Genomic DNA, 20,271 nt, shown 5'->3' with positions numbered 1-20,271 from the left:
TCTTCTTCATCATCTAGGTATTCTTCTTAAACCTTGAATTTTCTTTCCATTAACAAAAGAAAAATAAAACCAGAATCATCAAAGCTAATGTAAGTCAATCCTTCACCTAAAATCCTCTTGAAAGGTCAAGAGGTCAAAACTAGAAACAGTAAGATTACATTAAAAGTTAGAAATGTTAGTCGGTCTTGGCAGCGAACCTGTAATCCCAGCTACCTGGAGGCTGAGGAAGAGAATTGCGTGGACCCAGGAGGTGGAGGTTGCAGTGAACCAAGATCGCAACACTGCACTCCAGCCTGGGCAACAAGAGCAAGACTCCATCTCAAAAAAAAAAAAAAAAAAAAAGTCAGAAATGTTTCCAAAGCATTCATTTGTATGGACCACATGGAGGGGGGATTCCTTGCCATCTGATTTCCAGTTGGGTTGGGCCAAAGGGAATCCTTGGCAGGAGATTGGAAAGAGGGAAGAGAACGAGGTCAAGTTGTTTATTTACCTTGGTCTCCTTTTTGGACACTAAGGGATCATGAGGCCAGAAGGCTAGTCAGTCAACTCCAGGGAGAAAATTGGCAGAAGCATCTTTGCAATACTTTATGCTCCTGTGGATACATAAGCACATGTCAGTATAGCCAACTAAATACATAGCTTCCCTTAGTCTTGACACATGCAAAACTTTTTTTTTTTTTTTTTTTTTTAATTCATGTTGAAAGGAATGTTAGAAACTAGTTTCTTCTTTACAAGGGAATTGTCTTTATAATAGGTCCTCTTGCCTGCGGGCAATCTGTATAAAAACAGTTTGGTACAGAGAGATCTGGGTTCCGATTCAGGTTTGGTATCTACTGATTTAATGAAAGGAAGGTTTACAATAGTCAAATCATGTATTTACCAGTACAATTCATCATTTAACATATAATTATTGAGTATCTAGTTGTATCAGGCCCTGTGCTAGGCACTGAGAAAACAGCAGTGAATGACAAACTCCCTGCTTTCAGGGTGCTTACATTTCAGTGGGAACAAAAAAATCTGTAATATTCTAAGAGAAAATATAAGGCAGGGCAAGAGGACAAAGCATTATAGGGGAGGGGCCCTGAGATAAGGTGACATGTGAACAGAGATCTAAATAGAATAAGGGAGGGAGCTGTGGAAATTTAGGGGAAGAGTGTCTTAGGCAGAGGAAGCCACCAGTTCAAAAGCTGTGAGACTAGGGTGTGCTTGGTGTGTCTCAGGAACAGAGCAGAAGCCAGAATGGTGGCTGGAGCTGACTGAGGCAGAAATGGGTCAAAGATGAGATCAGAGAAGTAACCTTACTTTCCTTTTCTAGCAAATTCACCTAATTTTCCTTTCTCTACTGGATTGTTTTGAGGTCTTAAAGTTTGAGGGCAGTGTTTATAAAGTGACTAATAGAATATTCCTCCTGTTCCTCCTGTGATAAATCCTGATGGTTCTGACATGGGGTAGGATTCACACCTTGTTTCTACATTTCTCTAGATTCCTTTCCCATCCTTGTAATAGGCCCAGCAAAAATTCATGTTGTTCAAAAGACTAAGGAATACTTTATTTTAAGTCATAGCCTGATTTCTAATCAAGTGAATTTTTTTTGGCATGATTAGAAGTGAATTTCTTCAGCTCCAAATTAATTTCCAGCCTTTCTTTGTTTATTCCATTATGATTTATGTGGCCACGCATGCTTTCTGTAACCTTCCATTATTTCTCTGGATCCATGTTTTGGCTAGGGCAGTCAGTCCTACCCACCATAATATAAAGAACTCTTACAGATTTTTAAGGAAGTTTTCACTTATTGAAAGTAATAAAAGTATTAATTTCCTTTTCAGATTATTTAAATGGATCATAAAACAGCCTCATTTACTGAGCCTACATTTCCTTGTGTCCTAAATAACCAAGAGAGGGTGTATGGTCTAGGGCACTAAAGCATTTATGCACACTGGTGGTCTGAAAGGTTTAATGTCTCTTCCTGGAGTGATTAATTTAAAGCAGGGCAAGACTGGCTCAGCATTATTATTTCATCTTAAGTGCGTCTGGAAATCCAGAGTGAGCCATTGTTTAACTCTTGAAGAAAAAGAAATGCATGTTCATAATTCTTACCTATTACTAAAGCAATTCCTCAATTGCTCCTCATACCTAGGAGGCAAAGCTCATATCACCTTGAACAGGAGACAGGAAGTGGCGGAGTCATTTCTGTCTATTGATGAGGCAGGGACTTAGGGAGCAGAGTAATTGGAGTTTAGTGAGGCATGAGGCTTCTATAATTTTATAAATTGAGCAAAAAACTGAGAATTTATTTATAAAAAAAATAAATCCCAAGAATTAACAACTAAAACAGTTCGCCAATTTTATAAACATTACAAAATCAAGAAAAATACATAATATTTTAAATTGATTAACTCCCTAACTTGCTACTATGCATTCTTTTTACATTTTTGACTACATACTCTTTGATGAGACTTTCTTACTAATAAGAGTCTGTAATATTTTATACAGAGAGTATATAAAGATATCTTAGTCTTTCCTTTAGCACAGTCGATTGAAATTTACTTTTATTACTCATAGTTTAGATGACCATAACTATGGCTTACTACAGAGACATATTTGCTGTTTTTTGTACTGCTCCCAGTTTGTGGTCTATCAATATAAGAATTTTGACAGTCCTGATTCTTTTGTTTTAATGGCAGGATTTATTTGCTACATACATTGAAATAATTTAAATTATTGAGCATTTTCAAATATTAAGAACTTTTGAAGTAAATCATGAACTGATGTTAGGAACAATTTTAAGTGTGTCACATTTGTCAGTATGAATTAACCTAGTGCCTTTTGTTTGAGGGGCTTCTCCATATTTTCTTCTCTTGTTTGTGAGAGTCTGTGACATTTCACAATGAATACGGCCTCCTGTGTAAGCATAAATTAGGAGAGGCCACCAAAGCTGAGATTAATAGCTTAAGTTATTTTCACTAAATTTAAGTAGATTGATTAAATTATTCCACAATGTAAACATGTATCAAAACATCACAATGTACCCCCTAAATAGATGCAATTATTATTTGCCAGTTAAAAAGTTTTAAAAAGACATTTACTTTGTGAAGAGCAAAAAATATTTGGCAACAGTAATCAAATGAAGTTTATATATCATAGTCAAAATATAATTGTATCAGAATTCCTGATGATTAAAGTACATCTAAAAAGAGCCCCTCCCACTGTGCTCCTACCCACTACCAAGGCCTCAAAGAGGTCTCTCTAATTATTCCCACTCTCATTTCTGGCTGTACTCTTATTTCTTACTATGCTGGGGTAAAATGTTTCTAGACTATTTTAAGAACTATATTAAGCAGCTTCTTCAAACAGGTATACTTACTCCTGGGAGCACATAAAACCTTTCAGAAGACATGCAAACACAAACCGTTCTAAGGAAATCAATTTCCAGATACTTAGCTTCCACATCCACTCTTTCCTAAAAGTAGTCTGCCTAGGTGCCTCCCATGAACTCTTCATAGCCCTTTCCTTCCCATTCACTTTGTCATCCCTGTTGGAGCTATGCATTGTCTTGCGATGTAATAATCTCTGGGATGTCAAACAAAGGAACAATTTGAAATATTTGTGTCACCTCATTTAATCAAAGCACCATAAACCCTGACCACGTATGAGAACAAAGCAGGCAACCAGGATGATTACTCCCAAATCATTGACAAAAGGAGAGAGAAGTACAGAGATACAGTGATTGGGGGTTGCCAAAAAGTTGCACGGTCAGTTTGACAACTGTTATTGCCTTCAGGTTGACAAACTGCAAAGCAGCATTGCTGTGTGTGGGTGGGGAGGGAGGAGGAATTGCATGAGTAAGAATGAGATGAGCAATAGTTAGGTGGGGTGGAACTATAATCTTAACAGTTATTGGAGGTTCTGATGTATTTATCAAACTAAAAGATGATCTAAAAGCCATACAATCAGACTTACATTAGGGCAGTCTGTGATAAGCCAAAGTTAATAAAGTTAATATAGTGTGTTGTTTTTGAAAATACAGCATGATAATTAATAGCAACTCCTTTTTTTATACTTGCTTGGTTAACAGGAGGAAATGTAGATAAAGTAAATACTTTTGAGCAATCTTAAAAACCAGGAGATGTTTAATATTTATTTAGAAATCCCCAACATTTTATAAATCATTGTTTTGGCTGCTGGGACAAACTCAGAATATGGAACCCGCAGAAACCTTTCAATTACACCAAGGCTTTCCAGTTAATTGCTACTGCACTGAAGAACAGTCTTCACAACTATACCTAGAACTTATTAGGCCAGGAAGGCAAGGCATTGGTATGTGCTTTTATTATAGTTAAACTTATCTGGATTTAAAAGGCATTAACTATCTTCTGATTTCTTCCTTTTTCTTCAATTGTACAAGAGTGTTTCAACTGGATATTGCAACTGAAGACATTCACTCTGCATTGATCACCTATGGAGTGATCAACTTTCAACCCTTTGAAGTTTCCTAAATGTAAGCCTTCTTCTTAAATATCCTTAAAGCAGCATTTTTAAGCCTGTAAAGATCCATGAGCCCAAGAATCCCTTCCTGAAGTACTTTTGGCTTCAGTCATCCAGTTTCACTCTTCCCATTGTTCAGTTACCCAGATAACAATTAACCAGATCCTGGTTTTTCTCTCATGCCTTGTGGCTAAAGTCATGTTTACCCAAATTGATAAAAATGAAAATGAAAATGAAAATTGTTTATGCAGAAATTCATTCTGGTACTACAACTCTCCTTTCCATCACAGTTTTAGAAGCTTGACCATGATATGCAAATTGCATTCTGAGGATGACTAACTAGTCATAGTCGAAGGGTTTGGATAACAAAATAGCAGAATAGGACAGGGCCACGTAATAGTCCTCATCTAAATTTTACTCCAAGGAACACCAGCACTATTATCAACTCCCACTGCAGTTACATTAAGATGCGTTTTCCAGAAGGAGTGAACATTCAGACATAGTAAATTTATAGGATCAGCTTCCAAAAGTGGCATGTGTTTCTCCTGGATTATTCTACTCAGAATTGTAATTAGAAACAACGCTGATTAACCCCAGAACACAGTTTCTGGGAGAATCTTCTATTATCCTGACTAATTTCATGAACTTAGAGAAAACAGAAGAAGCTTATAATTAATTATGGCCAATTATGCAAAGCTAAACCTCTGACAAGCTGTATCTATAAAAAGATATGAGACTGACTTTATTTTTTCTTTTCTGGAAGGAAAGAGGCACTCTGAATTCAAAGGCTGTTTGAATGAACTGACTGCTTCAGCACTGCCTTGTAGATATAGTCCATTCAAATAAAAGACAATAAATATCTGACTGAATTTTGTCAGCACGTTAAGACATTTATTAGAAATGATTTTTAAGATTTAAGAAGAAAATAATGGCCACAGTTCTTCAGAAAACATGCGTACGAATGTGACAAAACACTGTGGTGTTGCAAACTCAAGATAAAATGGAGTGAATGAGAAAACAAATTTCCCCACAGTTAAGTTGTATCACAATGTTTATTTATCTTGAATTCACCCATCTTTATCCCATTTCTACCAGTGCTGCTCTGGCCAAGGCACCTTGCTGAAATCTCCACTTCCACTTGTGCACCCTGCCAAGCCACTCTCTACACAGCTGCCAGAGTGATTACAAAAATAACACGGGATTATGCTACCCCTGCTTATCTAAAATTTGTCAAAATGTCCATTGCATTGCACTTTGAATAAAATACAGATTCCTCTCGGATCTCATTTCTTATCATGTCTTTGTCAATCATTATGTTCCAGCCTCACTGACCTTCTTTCTGTTCCTATAAAATATTCCTGCCTCAAGGCCGTAGGTCTACGACCTGCAGTTCTCTTTTTCCCATATGCGACCAAGCTCTCTCTTAGCCAGCAGGGCTCATTTAAGCTCTTTCCATTCTTTCTAGGCATCTTATCAAAATCAACCTGTGTATTATTCATTTATCACATAATCTTGTTTTATTTTCCTCATAGCACTCTCACTTCCTGAAATTATCTTTGTTTATATGTTTAATGCCCTTCTTTTCCACTAGAATGGAAACTCAAAGATCAAGAAACTTGTCTGGCCTTTTCACTGTTAAATTGCCAGGATTTTGAACAGTGCCTAACATACAGTAAGGGCTCAACAAATAAATAAATGTTCAGCTCCCTTGGCTGTCTCTGCAGTGATCAAGAATATTTTGGTGTCTCTCAAAAGAAGTATATGCTTACAGTAATCTCTGTAGTTCTTGGGTTTGAGTTGTGGAATTACGTGTAGGTGAAACAAAATTATAATGAAAACCTTTGTTTTTAAACCCTTTTGAGTAGAGTCTCATAGAACCTCATTTTATAGACAAGTAGGGTCAGGGATTTGGGAAATGGGGAATTCAATTAGTATTTTTGAATGCTTATTATGTTTTAGACACTGTGATAGGCATTTGATATATGTAAAGACAATGTTCAGTCTTCTAAATTGAATTCCATATGACTTAGACTATTCAGGGGGATGGGCTTGTGATCAAGACTGTATGAAGTCAGGGATAGCTAGATAGAATTAGGGATAGCAAAGGGACAGGTGGTAAGATTATGGGTGGTATGATATTGTAGAAAAAGTGTGAGCTTCAAATCAGGTCTGAGCTCAAATCCTAATCTGCCACTTTTACTAGCTGTGTGACCTTGCGTAAGGTACTTACAACTTTAGTGTGGCTCATTTTTCTTATTTATAAGAATAGAGAGCAAACAGCATTTACAAATGATTAATTCACAGTGTTGTGAAGATTTAATGACATAATATTTAAATATGTAAAATAACTAGGCCTATTGCCTTTCACATAATAGATGCTTAATAAGTGATAAGTTATTATGATATACATTATTAATTATCTACCCAATTGCTATACTTCCTTTTTTCTTGACAATGGAGCCTTAATTTTGTTCAGAGTAGTAATATCTAGTCCAAATGATGGGTCATGTTTGACGTAAGACAATCATAAGCAACCTGGTTTCCCACTTTCCCTGCTTCCTCTGCAACCATAGGTGGTCATGTGATCCAATTCCAGATGACAAAATTAATAGGAAATCCACTGTGTGTGTGTGTGTGTGTGTGTGTGTACATTCATGTGTGTGCATGCACCTAAGTGAGGGGAGAGGAGCGTCTGGAGAAGTTTTCTTTTCTTAAAAGCAAAATATTTTAATAATAAAATTTAGCACTTGAGCTACATTTATTTTGAATGGTTTTAAATTAATATTATTATTTTGAGTCTGGATTTTCTTCTGTCACCCATCTGTAGTGCAGAGGCATGATCACAGTTCACTGCAGCCTCCATCTTCCTGGCTCAAGTGATGTTCCCACCTCAGCCTCCCAAGTAGCTGGGACTATAGGCATGCACCACCATGCCTGGCTACTTTTTCTATTTTTTGTAGAGATGGGGTCTCACTATGTTGCCCAGCTTGTCTTGAACTCCTGGGCTCAAGCAATCCTCCCTCCTTGGCCTCCCAGTGTTGGCATGAGACAGTACAGGCATGAGACACCACACCCAGAAAATTATTATTTTTAATTGACTAGTAATAATTGTACATATTTAGGAGTACAGAGTGATATTTTGATACATGTATACAATGTGTAGTGAACAAATCAGGGTAATTAGCATATCTATTATCTCAAACATTTATCATTTTTGTTTTGTATTGGGAACATTCAAGATCTTCTCTTCTAGCTATTTGAAAATATACAATAAATATTGTTAACTATAGTTATCCTACAGGGCTATGGAACACTAGAACTTATTCCTCCCATCTAGCTGTAATTTTGTATCCATTAACTGTCCTCTTCCTGTTCTCCACTCCCCACTACCTTGCCAGTCTTTTAGTAACCACAATTCTACTCTTCTATGAACTCAAGGTTTTTAGCTCCCACATATGAGTGAGAACATGTAGTATATGTCTTTCTGTACATGACTTATTTCACTTAACATAATGTCTGGGTTTATCCATGTTGCCACAAATGACAGGATTTCTTTTTTTTTTTTTTTTTTTTTTGGTGGCTGAATAGTATTCCATTTTGTATATACCACATTTTCTGTATCCATTTATCTGTTGATGGATGCATGTTGATTCCATACTTTGACTGTTGTGAACAGTGCTGCCATAAATACAAGGTATCTCTTTAATGTATTCATTTCTTTTCCTTTGGATAAATACCAGTAGTGGGATTGCTGGATCCTATGGTAGCTCTGTTTTTAGTTTTTTGAGGAACTGCCATACTGTTTTCCATAATGGCTATACTAATTTACATTCTCACCAACAATGTATGAGCATTCTCCTTTCTTCCCATCCTTGCCAGCAAGACTGTTTGTCTTTTTCATAATAGCTATTCTGACTTCTGGGGAAGCTTTTGTATTTCTGATATTAAGACAGAAGTTGGTGATCCTGTTTATTATCCCTTTCCTGCTGACATGAATGTGGAAGCAATGGTTTGTGATCAAGGAGTCATCTTGCAACCTTGAGAGAAAGCTTTGCAATTTTTGAGCCACTGAAGCAATGCCAGGAGAAGCCACTTATTTGCAGACATCCCATGTTTACTTAAGCACTGTTAGATTGCTGGCTACTGAAAGCATTTCTAATTGATGTAGGTGTGTGTTTATTTGTTTGAATGTGTGTGTGCTCACACATATGTAGGTGGGTAGAGCATTTAAATATAATGGCAGTGAGATATACATTACTTGCACCAAAATTACCTGCTTCAGTGTCACTTAAATTTTTACCAAGTAAAAGCAGGGATAATTGCCACTTTATTTAAGGTCACTTCACACATGACAGAGGTTAAGGATCTGGATTTTGAATTTCATGAATTAAATCTGATGCTCAGGATACCAGTCCCTCCAACATACTTACTATATTTTATTGTGGAAAGGAATAGCATTTGTATTTATCAAAAGCCAAGTTTAAAAGAAATTTGCTTTTCATTTTGAAATGCAAAACAAAATATATTCTATACATATTTTGGACTTTGAGTAAAAAACAAACAACATAAAAAAAGCCATGTTAAAAAATCTTATTTTAGATTTTTACAATTTAAAGTGTATATGAGAAAATGGCTTAAAATAAAACATACTTCAATTAAAATATTTTACTCTGTCATGTACTATATAAAACATGATATATAAAACATATTCTTAGAAGCCAGAATTCTAAAATAATACTATAATCAAATAGTTTTTAAAAGTTTATATTGAACCACAAAAGACCCTGAATAGAAAAGCAGTTTTGAGCAAAAAGAACAAACCGGGAGGCATCACATATCCTGATTCCAAAATATACTACCAAGCTATAGTAACCAAAACAGAAAGATTCTGGCATAAAAACAGACACACAGACTAATGAAATTGAATGATGGACCCAGATATAAAATCACACATTTATAGCCACTGATTTTCAACAAAGGTGCCAAGAACACACAATAGGGGAAAGGACAGTCTCTTCAAAAAATGGTGCTGGGAAATCTGGATATCCACATGTAGAAGAATGAAATTACACCTCTCTCTCTCACCATATAAAAAAATCAACTCAAAATAGATTGAAGACTTAAATGTAAGACCTGAAACTATGAAACTATTAGGAGAAAACATAGGGGAAAAGGTCTATGGCATTGGTCTGGGCAATTATCTTTTTTGGATATGACCCCAAAACACTGACAACAAAAGTAAAAATAGACAAATGAGATTACCTCAAACTAAAAAGCTTCTGCACAGCAATGAAAACAGTCAACGGACTGAAGAAACAGCCTACAGAATAGAATAAAATACTTGCAAACTATACATCCAATAAGGGGTTAACAACTAAAATATGTAAGGAACTGAAGTTACTTATTAAGCAAGAAAATGAATAATCTGATTTAAAAATGGGCAAAGGACCTGAATAGACACTTCTCAAAATAAGACATACAAATGGCTGTCAGATATATGAACAAACACTCAGCATCACTAATCATCAGGGAAATGCAAATTTAAACACAATAAGATATCACTTCACACTTGTGAGAATGGCTATCAAAATGAAAAAAGATAACAAGTGTTTTCAAGGATGTAGAGAAAAGAGAACACTCACATACCATTGGTGGGAATGTATGAAAAATGGTATAGAGGTTCCTCGAAAAAAAAAAAAAAAAAAAGGACTACCATATGATCTAGCAATCCCATGACTGAATACGCATCTAAAGGAAATGAAATCAGCTTATTCACAATAGCCAAAACATAGGATCAATCTGAGTGTCCATCAACAGATAAATGGATAAAGAAAATGTGTTATATATTCACAAATGGAATATGACTCAGCCATAAAAAATGAATTCCTATCATTTGCAACAAGATAGAAGGACCTGGAGGATGCTGTGTTAAGTGAAATAAGCCAGGCACAGAAAGATAAATACCATATAATCTCACTCATATGGAATCTAAAAAAGGAGCTCATAAAAGTAGAAAGTAGAATGGTAGTTACCAGGGGCAGGGGTGGTTGGAGGGTGGTAGGAAAATGTTGGTTAAAGGATACAGAATTTCAGTTAGGTAGGAGGAATAAGTTTAAGAGACATATTGTACAACAAGGTGACTATAGTTAACAATATGTTGTTTTCTTGAAAAATGCTACAAGACTGGATATAAAATGTTCTCACCACAAACATGATAGCTGTTTGAGGTAATGTATATGTTAATTAGCTAAACTTAGTCATTCAACTATGTATATATAGTTCAAAAGTCATGTTGTACGTGATAAATATAGTCATGTTCCACATAATGATGTTTCAGCCAATGACAGACCACATAGATGATGGTCCCATAAGATTATAATACTTTACCTTTTCCATGTTTAGATATGTTTAGATACACAAATACCATGTGTTATAATTGCCTACAGTATTCAGTTCAGTAACATGCTGTTCAGGTTTGTAGCCTAGGAGCAATAGGCTACCCCCAATAGCTCAGGTGTGTAGTAGGCTCTACCATTTAGGTTTATGTAAGTACACGCTATGATGTTGACACAATCACAAAATTGCCTAAAAACACATTTCTTAGACCTGTTAAGTGACACATGACAGTACATACAGTTTTATCTGTCAATTAAAACAAAACTAATTTCAGGTGCTTAGTTAATTTGCATAATAATAAATGACATTTACATAGTATTGCCGTGTGCCAGATATTGTTCTAAAACCTTAAGTCATTTAGTCTTATTAACTCTATGGGTTTGGTGTTATTATTACTGTCATCTCCACTTTATGACTGTGGGTCCTGATTTACAGAGACATTGAATAATAAGCTCCAGGAGAGGTAAAATTTGAACCAACGGCATCTGACTCCAGCATCTGCCCTCTCATTCACTGTGCTCTGTGGCCTCCCAAGTTATATCACTCATTATATTTCATGTGAGTTACAGTACTTGTATAATGTGTGGTGAGCTACATTTCTTAACACATTTACTGTTTGTTCTTTCATCTGAGTATCTGAAGATATCTTTCTGCTTATTATCCCATACAGGTTGGAATAAATGGGCTTACCAACCACCCTTACCCTCTTCCTCCCAGTAAGCTAACAAATTGGGAGATTGATCACTAGTACCATATGCACTCAAACAATTAGAACAAAACTCCCTCTGAAGCAAATCCCAAACCAAAATTCTTATCTGCCTCAAGAATCAACAGTCAAGACTAATAACCTCCATTTTGTAAATGGAACAAAGGTTTCAAAAAAGATATGGAACAGAGTACTCCTTTATTTGTGCCATGATTAGGCCAACTCTGAGGTGAAGAAAAGGAATAGAGAAAAGCAAAAGTTAGAAGTATTTAATGAAAGAAAGCAGAGAAGTATGAGAATAAAATGTGGAAGAGGAGCAGGAGATTGAGAGATGAACAAGAAAGTTGAGGAGCTTGGGTCTGGTGGGTGGAACAGGTATTCGAAGAGTGCTGGAAAATTAAAAAGTGTGCTTCGACCAGTCTCTCATAGAAACTACAGTTTTAAAGGAAGCTGCCCAGAACTGCCTCTCTGCTTGGATGCTCCTTAGGCATCTAGGAAATAAACAATTAAGCCCAGCTCTGGCCACATCCTTTTTCTCCTGGCATTTGTAGCCTCCTTCCATTCTCCAAACCTTTGATATTATTCCTTAAATTAATCACTTGTTTTCTCTGTGCAGTGTCCCATCCCTGCCTCTGTAATTCTCTCTGTTGTGAACAGCTCTCCATTATGCATTTATCCTGGACCAGACCATACCCAGGAAGCCACTTTTCCAGCTATAGGGAAACCACAAGAAAGCTCCAAAAATGGAAGTCCCAGCTTGCTCTCCACAATTATGTCATTTTTCTCTCCCTCTTACTTTCAAGTTTTTCTTTTAGTTTTGTATGTGGAATTGGGCTAACAGGAGAACCAGATTGCTAGTGCTAACTTTGGGGAAAGCTCCATAAAGGAGTTGCTGTGAAATCTCACTCTCTTGTTATGTAGCCTGACTATTGCCACTTCATCTTCTTTTCACTCCTTAGTGTCTTGGTTTCTTCCCCCACTACTCTACTAAGTCTGCTCCCACAAAAGTTTCTAATAACCTCCCAGTTCGTGACTCAAATGGAAGCTGTTCAGTCCTTTTTTAAAAATGAATACTGTTTTACAACATTTTTTTGACATTTTTTCTTCCATCTGCAAACCCTTGATGCATGTCTCCCTCTCTGATTGTTCCTTCTAATTTTTTCCCAGCGGTCCCTTTTTCTCTGTCTCATCCTTACATTATGACATCCCCAGAGTTTTGGTTCTGTCCACTCCTTCCCTTTCTTATCCTCCCCCTTTTTTTATTGGTTGATTGTGTTGTCCCTCTATCTCCCCACACCCACCACCCAAAATGTTGAAGGCCTAATCCCTGGTACCTCACAATATGACCCTGTTTGGAAATAGGGTCACTGCAGCTGTAATTAGCTAAGTTAACGTGAGGTCATACTGGAGTAAGGTGAGCCCTAAATCCGATATGACTGGTGTCCTTAAAAGACAAGGAAAATGTAGATGTAGATGCATACAGAGAGAGGTCAGCCATGTGAAGACAGAGACAGACACTGGAGTTATGCTGCCACACACCAAAGAACACCTAGGGCTACCAGAAGCTGGAAGAGGCAAGGAGATTTTCTCTACTAGAGGCTTTGGAGGGACCACGGCCCTAACAACACCTTGTTTTCAGACTTCTAGGCTCCAGAACTGTGAAACAATATATTTCTGTTGTTTTAATCCCGGTTTGTGGTACTTTGTTTTAGCAGCACTAGGAAACTTACAGCCCTCTCCTCCCTTCCCCTCATTCCTTCCCCTTCCCTCTCCACTCCTTCCCTCCCTTGATTTTCCTTCTCTTCCCTTCTAGTCCTTTTCTCTTTCCTTCTCTATTCTCTAGATAACCATAACATCTACTTCCATGACTTCCATTACCATAGATACCCCAATAGCTCTCAAATCTCCTAAACTCCAAAGCCAAATTTATTGTTTTCCATTTATCTTCTTTATCTGAGTGTCCTGCCAGCATTTGAAATATAACACATCCAAAACAGAACTCAAACTTGCTTTTCCATCTATATGCTCTGGCAGATGATGTTTTCCTATGATGACTGCCACAATATATGGCTCATCCTTTTTGTAGTGTGCCCTTGTAACTCCTCCCACTGAGAGCTAGGGGTATGTGTCCTCTCCATGGACCTGGGTGGACCTTTGTGACTATCTTGACCACAAAGTAGCTGGAGTCACAAATGAATTCATGTAACTTCCAAGCTTAGGTCATAAAATTTCCATTCACTTCCACCTGGGTCTCTTGGCACGCTTGCTATTGAAATCCAGCCACCATGCTATGAGAAAGCCTAGACTACAAGGAGAAGCCACATGTAGGTGCAATGGTCATCAGTTCTAGGTAAAGCCCCAGTTGAAAGCCAATATGAACGTCCAGGCATATGAGTGAGGAAGCCTGGAGATGACTCCAGCTTCAGCCACCATGTGATTGCAACACATGAAAGATTCCAAGCAAGACGCATGTAGCCAAGCACAATCAACTTTCAAACCATAAGAGATGATAATAAAATGATTGTGTTATTTTAAGTCACTAAGTTTTGAGGTAAATCATTATGCAGCAATAAATAACTGGAGCTGTCTTCTATTTTGGTTAATGAAACATTTACCAAGTCACATATGTTTGTATTCTTAGTCATCTGTGACTCTTCCTTCGTACTCCACAAATTCAATTCTCAAATTCCTACCAATTCTATCTCATAATTTTATGTTGACTATATCCCTTTCTTATATTCTCTCTTTCCCTACCTTTTGGAAACCATTAAGATATGCATATAAAAGAGGATAAGAAATTAAACCGACTGTCCAGGCTTCAGTCTCTTCCTGCTCGAATCCATCCTCATGCTTATGTGAGAGTGATCTTTTAAAAATGCACATCTGAGCTGTGCTCCTTCCCTGCCTGCCGCCTTCTATGTTAAAGATAATAATGTATGAAAAGATACTCTTCATATGAGGCCCTCCATAATCTAGTTCCCCAAACTACTTGTCCAGCTTTGTCACTCTGCTTATACCCCATGCCCCCTCCTCATTTTGTCCCAGGTAAGTACCTTCCAGGCTCCTCTACCTTTGCTTTGCTTGTGTTCTTTTTCTTCATAAAATGCATTTATCGGCCGGGTGTGGTGACTCACGCCTGTAATCCCAGCACTTTGGGAGGCTGAGGCAGACGGATCATGAAGTCAGAGATCGAGACCATCCTGGCAAATGTGGTGAAACCCTGTCTCTACTAAAAATACAACAAATTAGCCGGGCATGGTGGCGGGTGCCTGTAGTCCCAGCTACTCGGGAGGCTGAGGCAGGAGAATGGCGTGAACCCGGGAGGCCGAGCTTGCAGTGAGCCCAGTTTGTGCCACTGCACTCCAGACTCGGCGACAGAGCAAGACTCTGTCCGAAAATAAACAAATAAATAAATAATGCATTTATCCGCATTTGCTGTCCAATAAGCTCTTGCATATTCTTCAGGACCTATATTACATATCACTGCTTTGAAGAATTTCTCGGATCATTCTCTTGCTCCCCAGAAGTTACCTTCTTTTCTCTCCTATAATAAAACCTTGCAATACTTCTCTCATTTTATTAGAATTTTTCTGTCTAGGCCTCTTTCCTAGACTGAGAAATTTAAAGCACTAGGACCACTGAATCTAGATCCAGTGCTCAATATTGGTAATTTTAAGAAGAACAATATACAATAAAAGTCACCATCATCCATCCATTATCCATCTATCCACCCATTCATTGTTCTATCCTTCTATACATTCAGCTATTTATTCATTCATTTATTTCCCTATCAAATATTACCTACCAGTGGGACTTGACTCTGAGGAAAGAGTGAGCATATCATCTTATTTTGGTTTAGAGAGTCTGAAAAGTAAAGCCTTGCCTTTGCCTAGACAGTGCATAGGAAATTTTGTGAACAACTTTTTTTATTTTTTGAGACGGAGTCTCGCTCTTTCGCCCAGGCTGGAGTGCAGTGCCCCTGTCTGGGATCACTGCAAGGTCCGCCTCCCAGGTTCACGCCATTCTCCTGCCTCAGCCTCCTGAGTAACTGGGACTACAGGCACCCACCACCCTTGCCCGGCTAAGTTTTTGTAGTTTTAGTAGAGATGGGTTTCACCGTGTTAGCCAGATGGTCTCCATCTCCTGACCTCGTGATCCACCTGCCTCGGCCTCCCAAAGTGCTGGGATTACAGGCGTGAGCCACCGCGCCCGTTCGTGAACAGCTTTAATAACAAAAAGCAAACATGTTTGTGAAGCTAAACACTGCAAGAGCCACATTATGTATATCTTTACATTTAAGTCTGACAAGAATACTGGAAAGTAGATTTTATTGTGTAAATCGATACTCAGAGACTAAATATAGCTTGCCCAAGTTTACAGTTAGTAAACGGCATTGCTAGATTTGAATCTGAATCTATTTGATTTTAAAGTTCATTTTCTTTCCACACTTTGTTTCTCTGTTTAGTGTCAGTGGTCATCTCCTTAGTAACTACTGCATTGTCACTATTTCCAGATCATCCAGATGTTCGTCTACTGGAAATCTCAGTGGGGCACTTATTAGTCCTGACAGCCCTTCCACCTAGCTTCCCAAAGTTTAGTTTCCCCAGCTGTCTAGTGAGCAGTATCTTATTTCTCTTTCACTCAGTTATTTTGAGCAATTCAGGAATTGAGTTTTCATGATGCTGCATAGACAGCACTTAGTCAATTAGTTCAATTAGTCAAAGATGGATTTGGGAAATTCTAATTAGAGACAGTTTTGTGTTCAAATAAGGCATGTAGGGGAAAGTCATAGCTGAGTAAGTAAGGGTTGTGGGTGTGGCTGTAGCATCTGTATATGGGTCTTTGTGTCTGTGTGGGTGTGAGAATGCAAGCACATGTGTCTGCAGAATGAGGCATCTGTAGCTTTGGTGGTTCTGCTGCAATTGGGCATTTGTATTGTCTGCCTGTCCATGTGTTCTTAGGTGCACATGTGGCTTCTCTGTGGGTGTGCCATCATGTCTGGATATGGGTTTCTCTGTGTGCATGTGGGAGTGCTAGAGGAAGAGCTAACATCTAAATAGCTTTTCCAGACTTCCATCCAGGACCCAAGACTTCAAGCAAAAATGATGCCAGAAGCCTAAGTGAAATTTGTTGCTGATATCTTAAATGGGAGGCATGAAAGAGCCAGAATATGAAATGAAGAATCCATTATATACCCCTTTCCTCTTCTCTTCTTAGTCTTAAAAAACTTCTCCCCATTTCTACCTCATTTCTTATCTGTCCAGGTGAATTATTTTTCACTCAGCCTTTGTGTCATCAAACTAAATGATTATTTCTGTGTTTCCGCCTCTAAACACATCTGTGTCTCTGCCACTGACAAGGAGGGAGAGCTGTGAGACCTGGAGAAGACTGGCAGGAAGTGTCCAGCCAGAGGGCACAGGAAGCCAATGATTATCCCGCCATATTGAATAATCAGGTTGACTATATGCCAGATGCGTTCTAACACAGTCCCACCCCTCCTCCAAAATGCTCAAGTGATAGGCTAACACTGTGAGAGAGGGGATAAAAGGTAAAATAACAGCTGGAATTATTATAGAGCATGAAACAAGTCAATCAGCTGTGTGAATTGTGAAACATGAATTCTATTTGTGCTGCATCAAATATTTGCAAAATAAGGGGAAAATCTATGAAAGCATCTAGTAGAGAGCTCCAACTAATACCCAAATCAGACTTTGGCCCTCTCCAAACATTTTAACTAGTATCTGCTTTGACTGGTGACCCTGATACATACAAATGAAAAGTTCTTTATCTTTGCATTTCCATGACTTTGGAGTAACAAGAAGCGTAGATTTGAAACAAAATGAGAAGGGGGAGATTGATTCAACATGCCTGAGAGATTAATAGATTTTTGTTCTTCTGTTGAATGGCAGCAATGCAATGGGGACAGCAGTGAGATGCTTCCTCTTACATTGGAAATGGGGGAAGTTCGCCATCTGTGGGAGTAAGTATAGAGACTGTAAATATGTGGCTGAAGTGTTTGGGAACATACAAAACTCCAGTTAAGGTCACCTGGGTGTAATTTCAAGCAGGCAGTTCCAGAATGTGATTTTAATTTAGTAATTGGAACCCAATTGTATTGTACTTTACATGGAGAAAAAATTGAGGACACGGAAGACGGTCAGTCTGGATAAATAGAAGAGGGAACTACAGTTGAGCAGCCTGGAGACTGGGAAGTAGGGCACACACAGACTCCACTCCTTTCAGGGTATTGTGGGGCGGTGATCCTTCACCCACAGCACCACCTGTAGCATAAATATGAAACTTTGCTGAAGATCATATGTATTTCCATTTGTTTTAATTCTCTGCTTGCCAAATAGCATTTTTTTCTTTTCTGTTTTTTCTTTCTTTTTTTTTGAGACGGAGTCTGGCTCTGTCGCCCAGGCTGTGGCATGATCTCGGCTCATTGCAAGCTCCGCCTCCTGAGTTTACGTCATTCTCCTGCCTCAGCTTCCGAGTAGCTGGGACTACAGGCGCCCGCCACTACGCCCAGCTAATTTTTTGTATTTTTAGTAGAGATGGGGTTTCATCATGTTGGCCAGGATGGTCTTGATCTTTTTTTTTTTTTTTTTTTTTTTTTTTTTTGAGGCGGAGTCTTACTCTGTCGCCCAGACTGGAGTGCAGTGGCGCGATCTCGGCTCACTGCAAGCTCCGCCTCCCGGGTTCACGCCATTTTCCTGCCTCAGTCTCCCGAGTAGCTGGGACACAGGCTCCTGCCACCACGCCCAGCTAATTTTTTGTATTTTTAGTAGAGACGGGGTTTCACCGTGTTAGCTTGGATGGTCTCGATCTCCTGACCTCGTGATCCACCCTCCTCGATCTCCCAAAGAACTGGGATTACAGGCGTGAGCCACCACGCCTGGCCGCCAAATAGCAATTTTTTAAAAAAGGTCTCACTCTGTCACCTGGGCTGGAGTACAGCAGCATGATCATAGCTCACTGCAGCCTCAAACGCCCGGGTCAGGCAATCCTTCCACCTCAGCCACCCGAATACCTAGGACTACAGTTACATTCCACCATACCTGGCTTATTTATTTTAAAATTTTTTTGTAGAGACAGAATTTTGCTATGTTGTCCAGGCTGGTCTCAAACTCCAGGCCTCAAGCAATCCTCTCTCTTTGGCCTACCAGTGTGCTGGGATTATAGGCATGAGCCACTGCGCCCGGCCAGTCAGTAGCATTTTTATTATGAACTGTTCTGCTAATGAGAAGGTGGTACCCTGAATGGGGAAACATCATTATTCTATACTCTGGAAGGAATATCTCTCAAGATGGGTGGGAGGAGAAGCAGTCTAACTGAATTGTTAAACTTCAATCTCCTGTGAGTTTGAGACAGACTTCTCAGGACAGATGACGATGGAGATACATTGACAAGGTAAAGGCCAAATTTAGAATTGTATCACCTGTGAGGCCTGTTGGTGGACAGGAAGCTGGATCTCTTTTGGAAAGCATTCTATGAACCACATTGAATGCTTAATGGTGCTGGGACATTATTTAGAAATAATGCATACAGAATGAGATTTTTGTCCCTAACACTAAAAAGGACTCAAGCTTGGCTGACTTCTGGCTATTTCTTTTCCCCACTCTACAACTATAGTCCTGATTTGCTTGAATAATTTTTGGGATTTTGTGATGGAGGGTTGAGAAAAAAGTGGTAGGTGGGGGGCAGTGGGGAGGTGGTGTGGGGAGAAACAAGAGGTACAAGATAAAAACTGGATGAGTTTTTTAGGGATGGTTAAGGAGATTAGCTGTAGTCTGTGAGAAATATGAATTGGGTCCAGAAATAAGTAACTATTCTTAAAGGAATATGTGTCAACTTGATGGAATTTTTGAAAACACAAGTAAAATACTTGTTATTCTGAAATTATTGTGGTTGGATGAAATGCGTTCTTTTAAATTCAGCACCTGTATGGATCAAAACTACATGGAACATAGCTCTAGGAAGGTTCTGCATATGTTTTATTGCTTACTATTCTAAATTACTTGCCCTAGAAGTTTTAAAATTGATATGTTGCTTGTCTGGCTCAGAGAACCTTCAGCCATTAACTATTAACCCAACCTTTCCCGTTGGTTAGGATATCACATGTTACATCAGATTGTTCTCCAGAGCCCCAGAGGATATACCCAGCTATTAATGGGTCATTTTTCTTGTGGATGTTCCTTCAGGATTTCAGACTCACATGTTCTTAGCATTGTACTTTCCAACCCTTTCTCTCCTTTAGTGTTCCCAATCTCAAGTGAATGGTACTATTTTATGCTCAGATTTCTGAATCAAAACCATGGTGACTTCTTAACACTTCCTTCTCTGATATCAACCTCCCAATTTATCTAAACATTTCTAAAATCTGCCCACTTATCTCTATCCCACTGCCATGACCTTGGATCAGACCACCATTACCTCTCGCTTGGATAACTGATACAGCTTCATAACTGGCCTCCCGTCTCCAGATCTTCCCTGATCCATACCTCCAGGTAAAAATCATGCCTCTATTTGGTTGCATTTCTTTTTTTTTCTTTTCTTTTCTTTCTTTTTTTTTTTTTGAGACGGAGTCTCTCGCTCTGTTGCCCAGGCTGGAGTGCAGTGACCGGATTCCAGCTCACTGCAAGCTCCGCCTCCCAGGTTTACGCCATTCTCCTGCCTCAGCCTCC

The 20,271-nt window shown here is 38.6% G+C and overlaps 2 long non-coding RNA genes across 4 annotated transcripts in view; one reads left to right on the top strand and one right to left on the bottom strand.

Moving 5' to 3' along the window:
• The window catches only part of LOC108527262 (uncharacterized), a 2,769-nt gene extending 563 nt beyond the window's left edge, over positions 1-2,206 (bottom strand). Inside the window, exons 1-2 of the long non-coding RNA XR_001884766.1 lie at positions 2,098-2,206; positions 491-593 (exon numbers count right to left, since the gene is read on the bottom strand). This is a non-coding gene — a long non-coding RNA (uncharacterized LOC108527262). The remainder of the gene's footprint in view (positions 1-490; positions 594-2,097) is intronic.
• The window catches only part of LOC108527261 (uncharacterized), a 74,820-nt gene that overhangs the window by 49,518 nt on the left and 5,031 nt on the right, over positions 1-20,271 (top strand). Inside the window, exon 5 of one of the 3 annotated variants that reach the window (XR_001884765.1) lies at positions 4,406-4,479. The exons of the other annotated variants lie outside the window; for them this stretch is intronic. This is a non-coding gene — a long non-coding RNA (uncharacterized LOC108527261). Of the gene's footprint in view, positions 1-4,405; positions 4,480-20,271 lie in introns of those variants that run through there. 3 annotated transcript variants of the gene reach the window in all.

This window comes from Rhinopithecus bieti, unplaced genomic scaffold, assembly GCF_001698545.2.
Source record: "Rhinopithecus bieti isolate Rb0 unplaced genomic scaffold, ASM169854v2 scaffold_4101, whole genome shotgun sequence".
NCBI lineage: Eukaryota > Metazoa > Chordata > Mammalia > Primates > Cercopithecidae > Rhinopithecus > Rhinopithecus bieti.
Note: the sequence above shows the minus strand (reverse complement) of the source record. Positions and strands in the feature narration are given on the sequence as shown.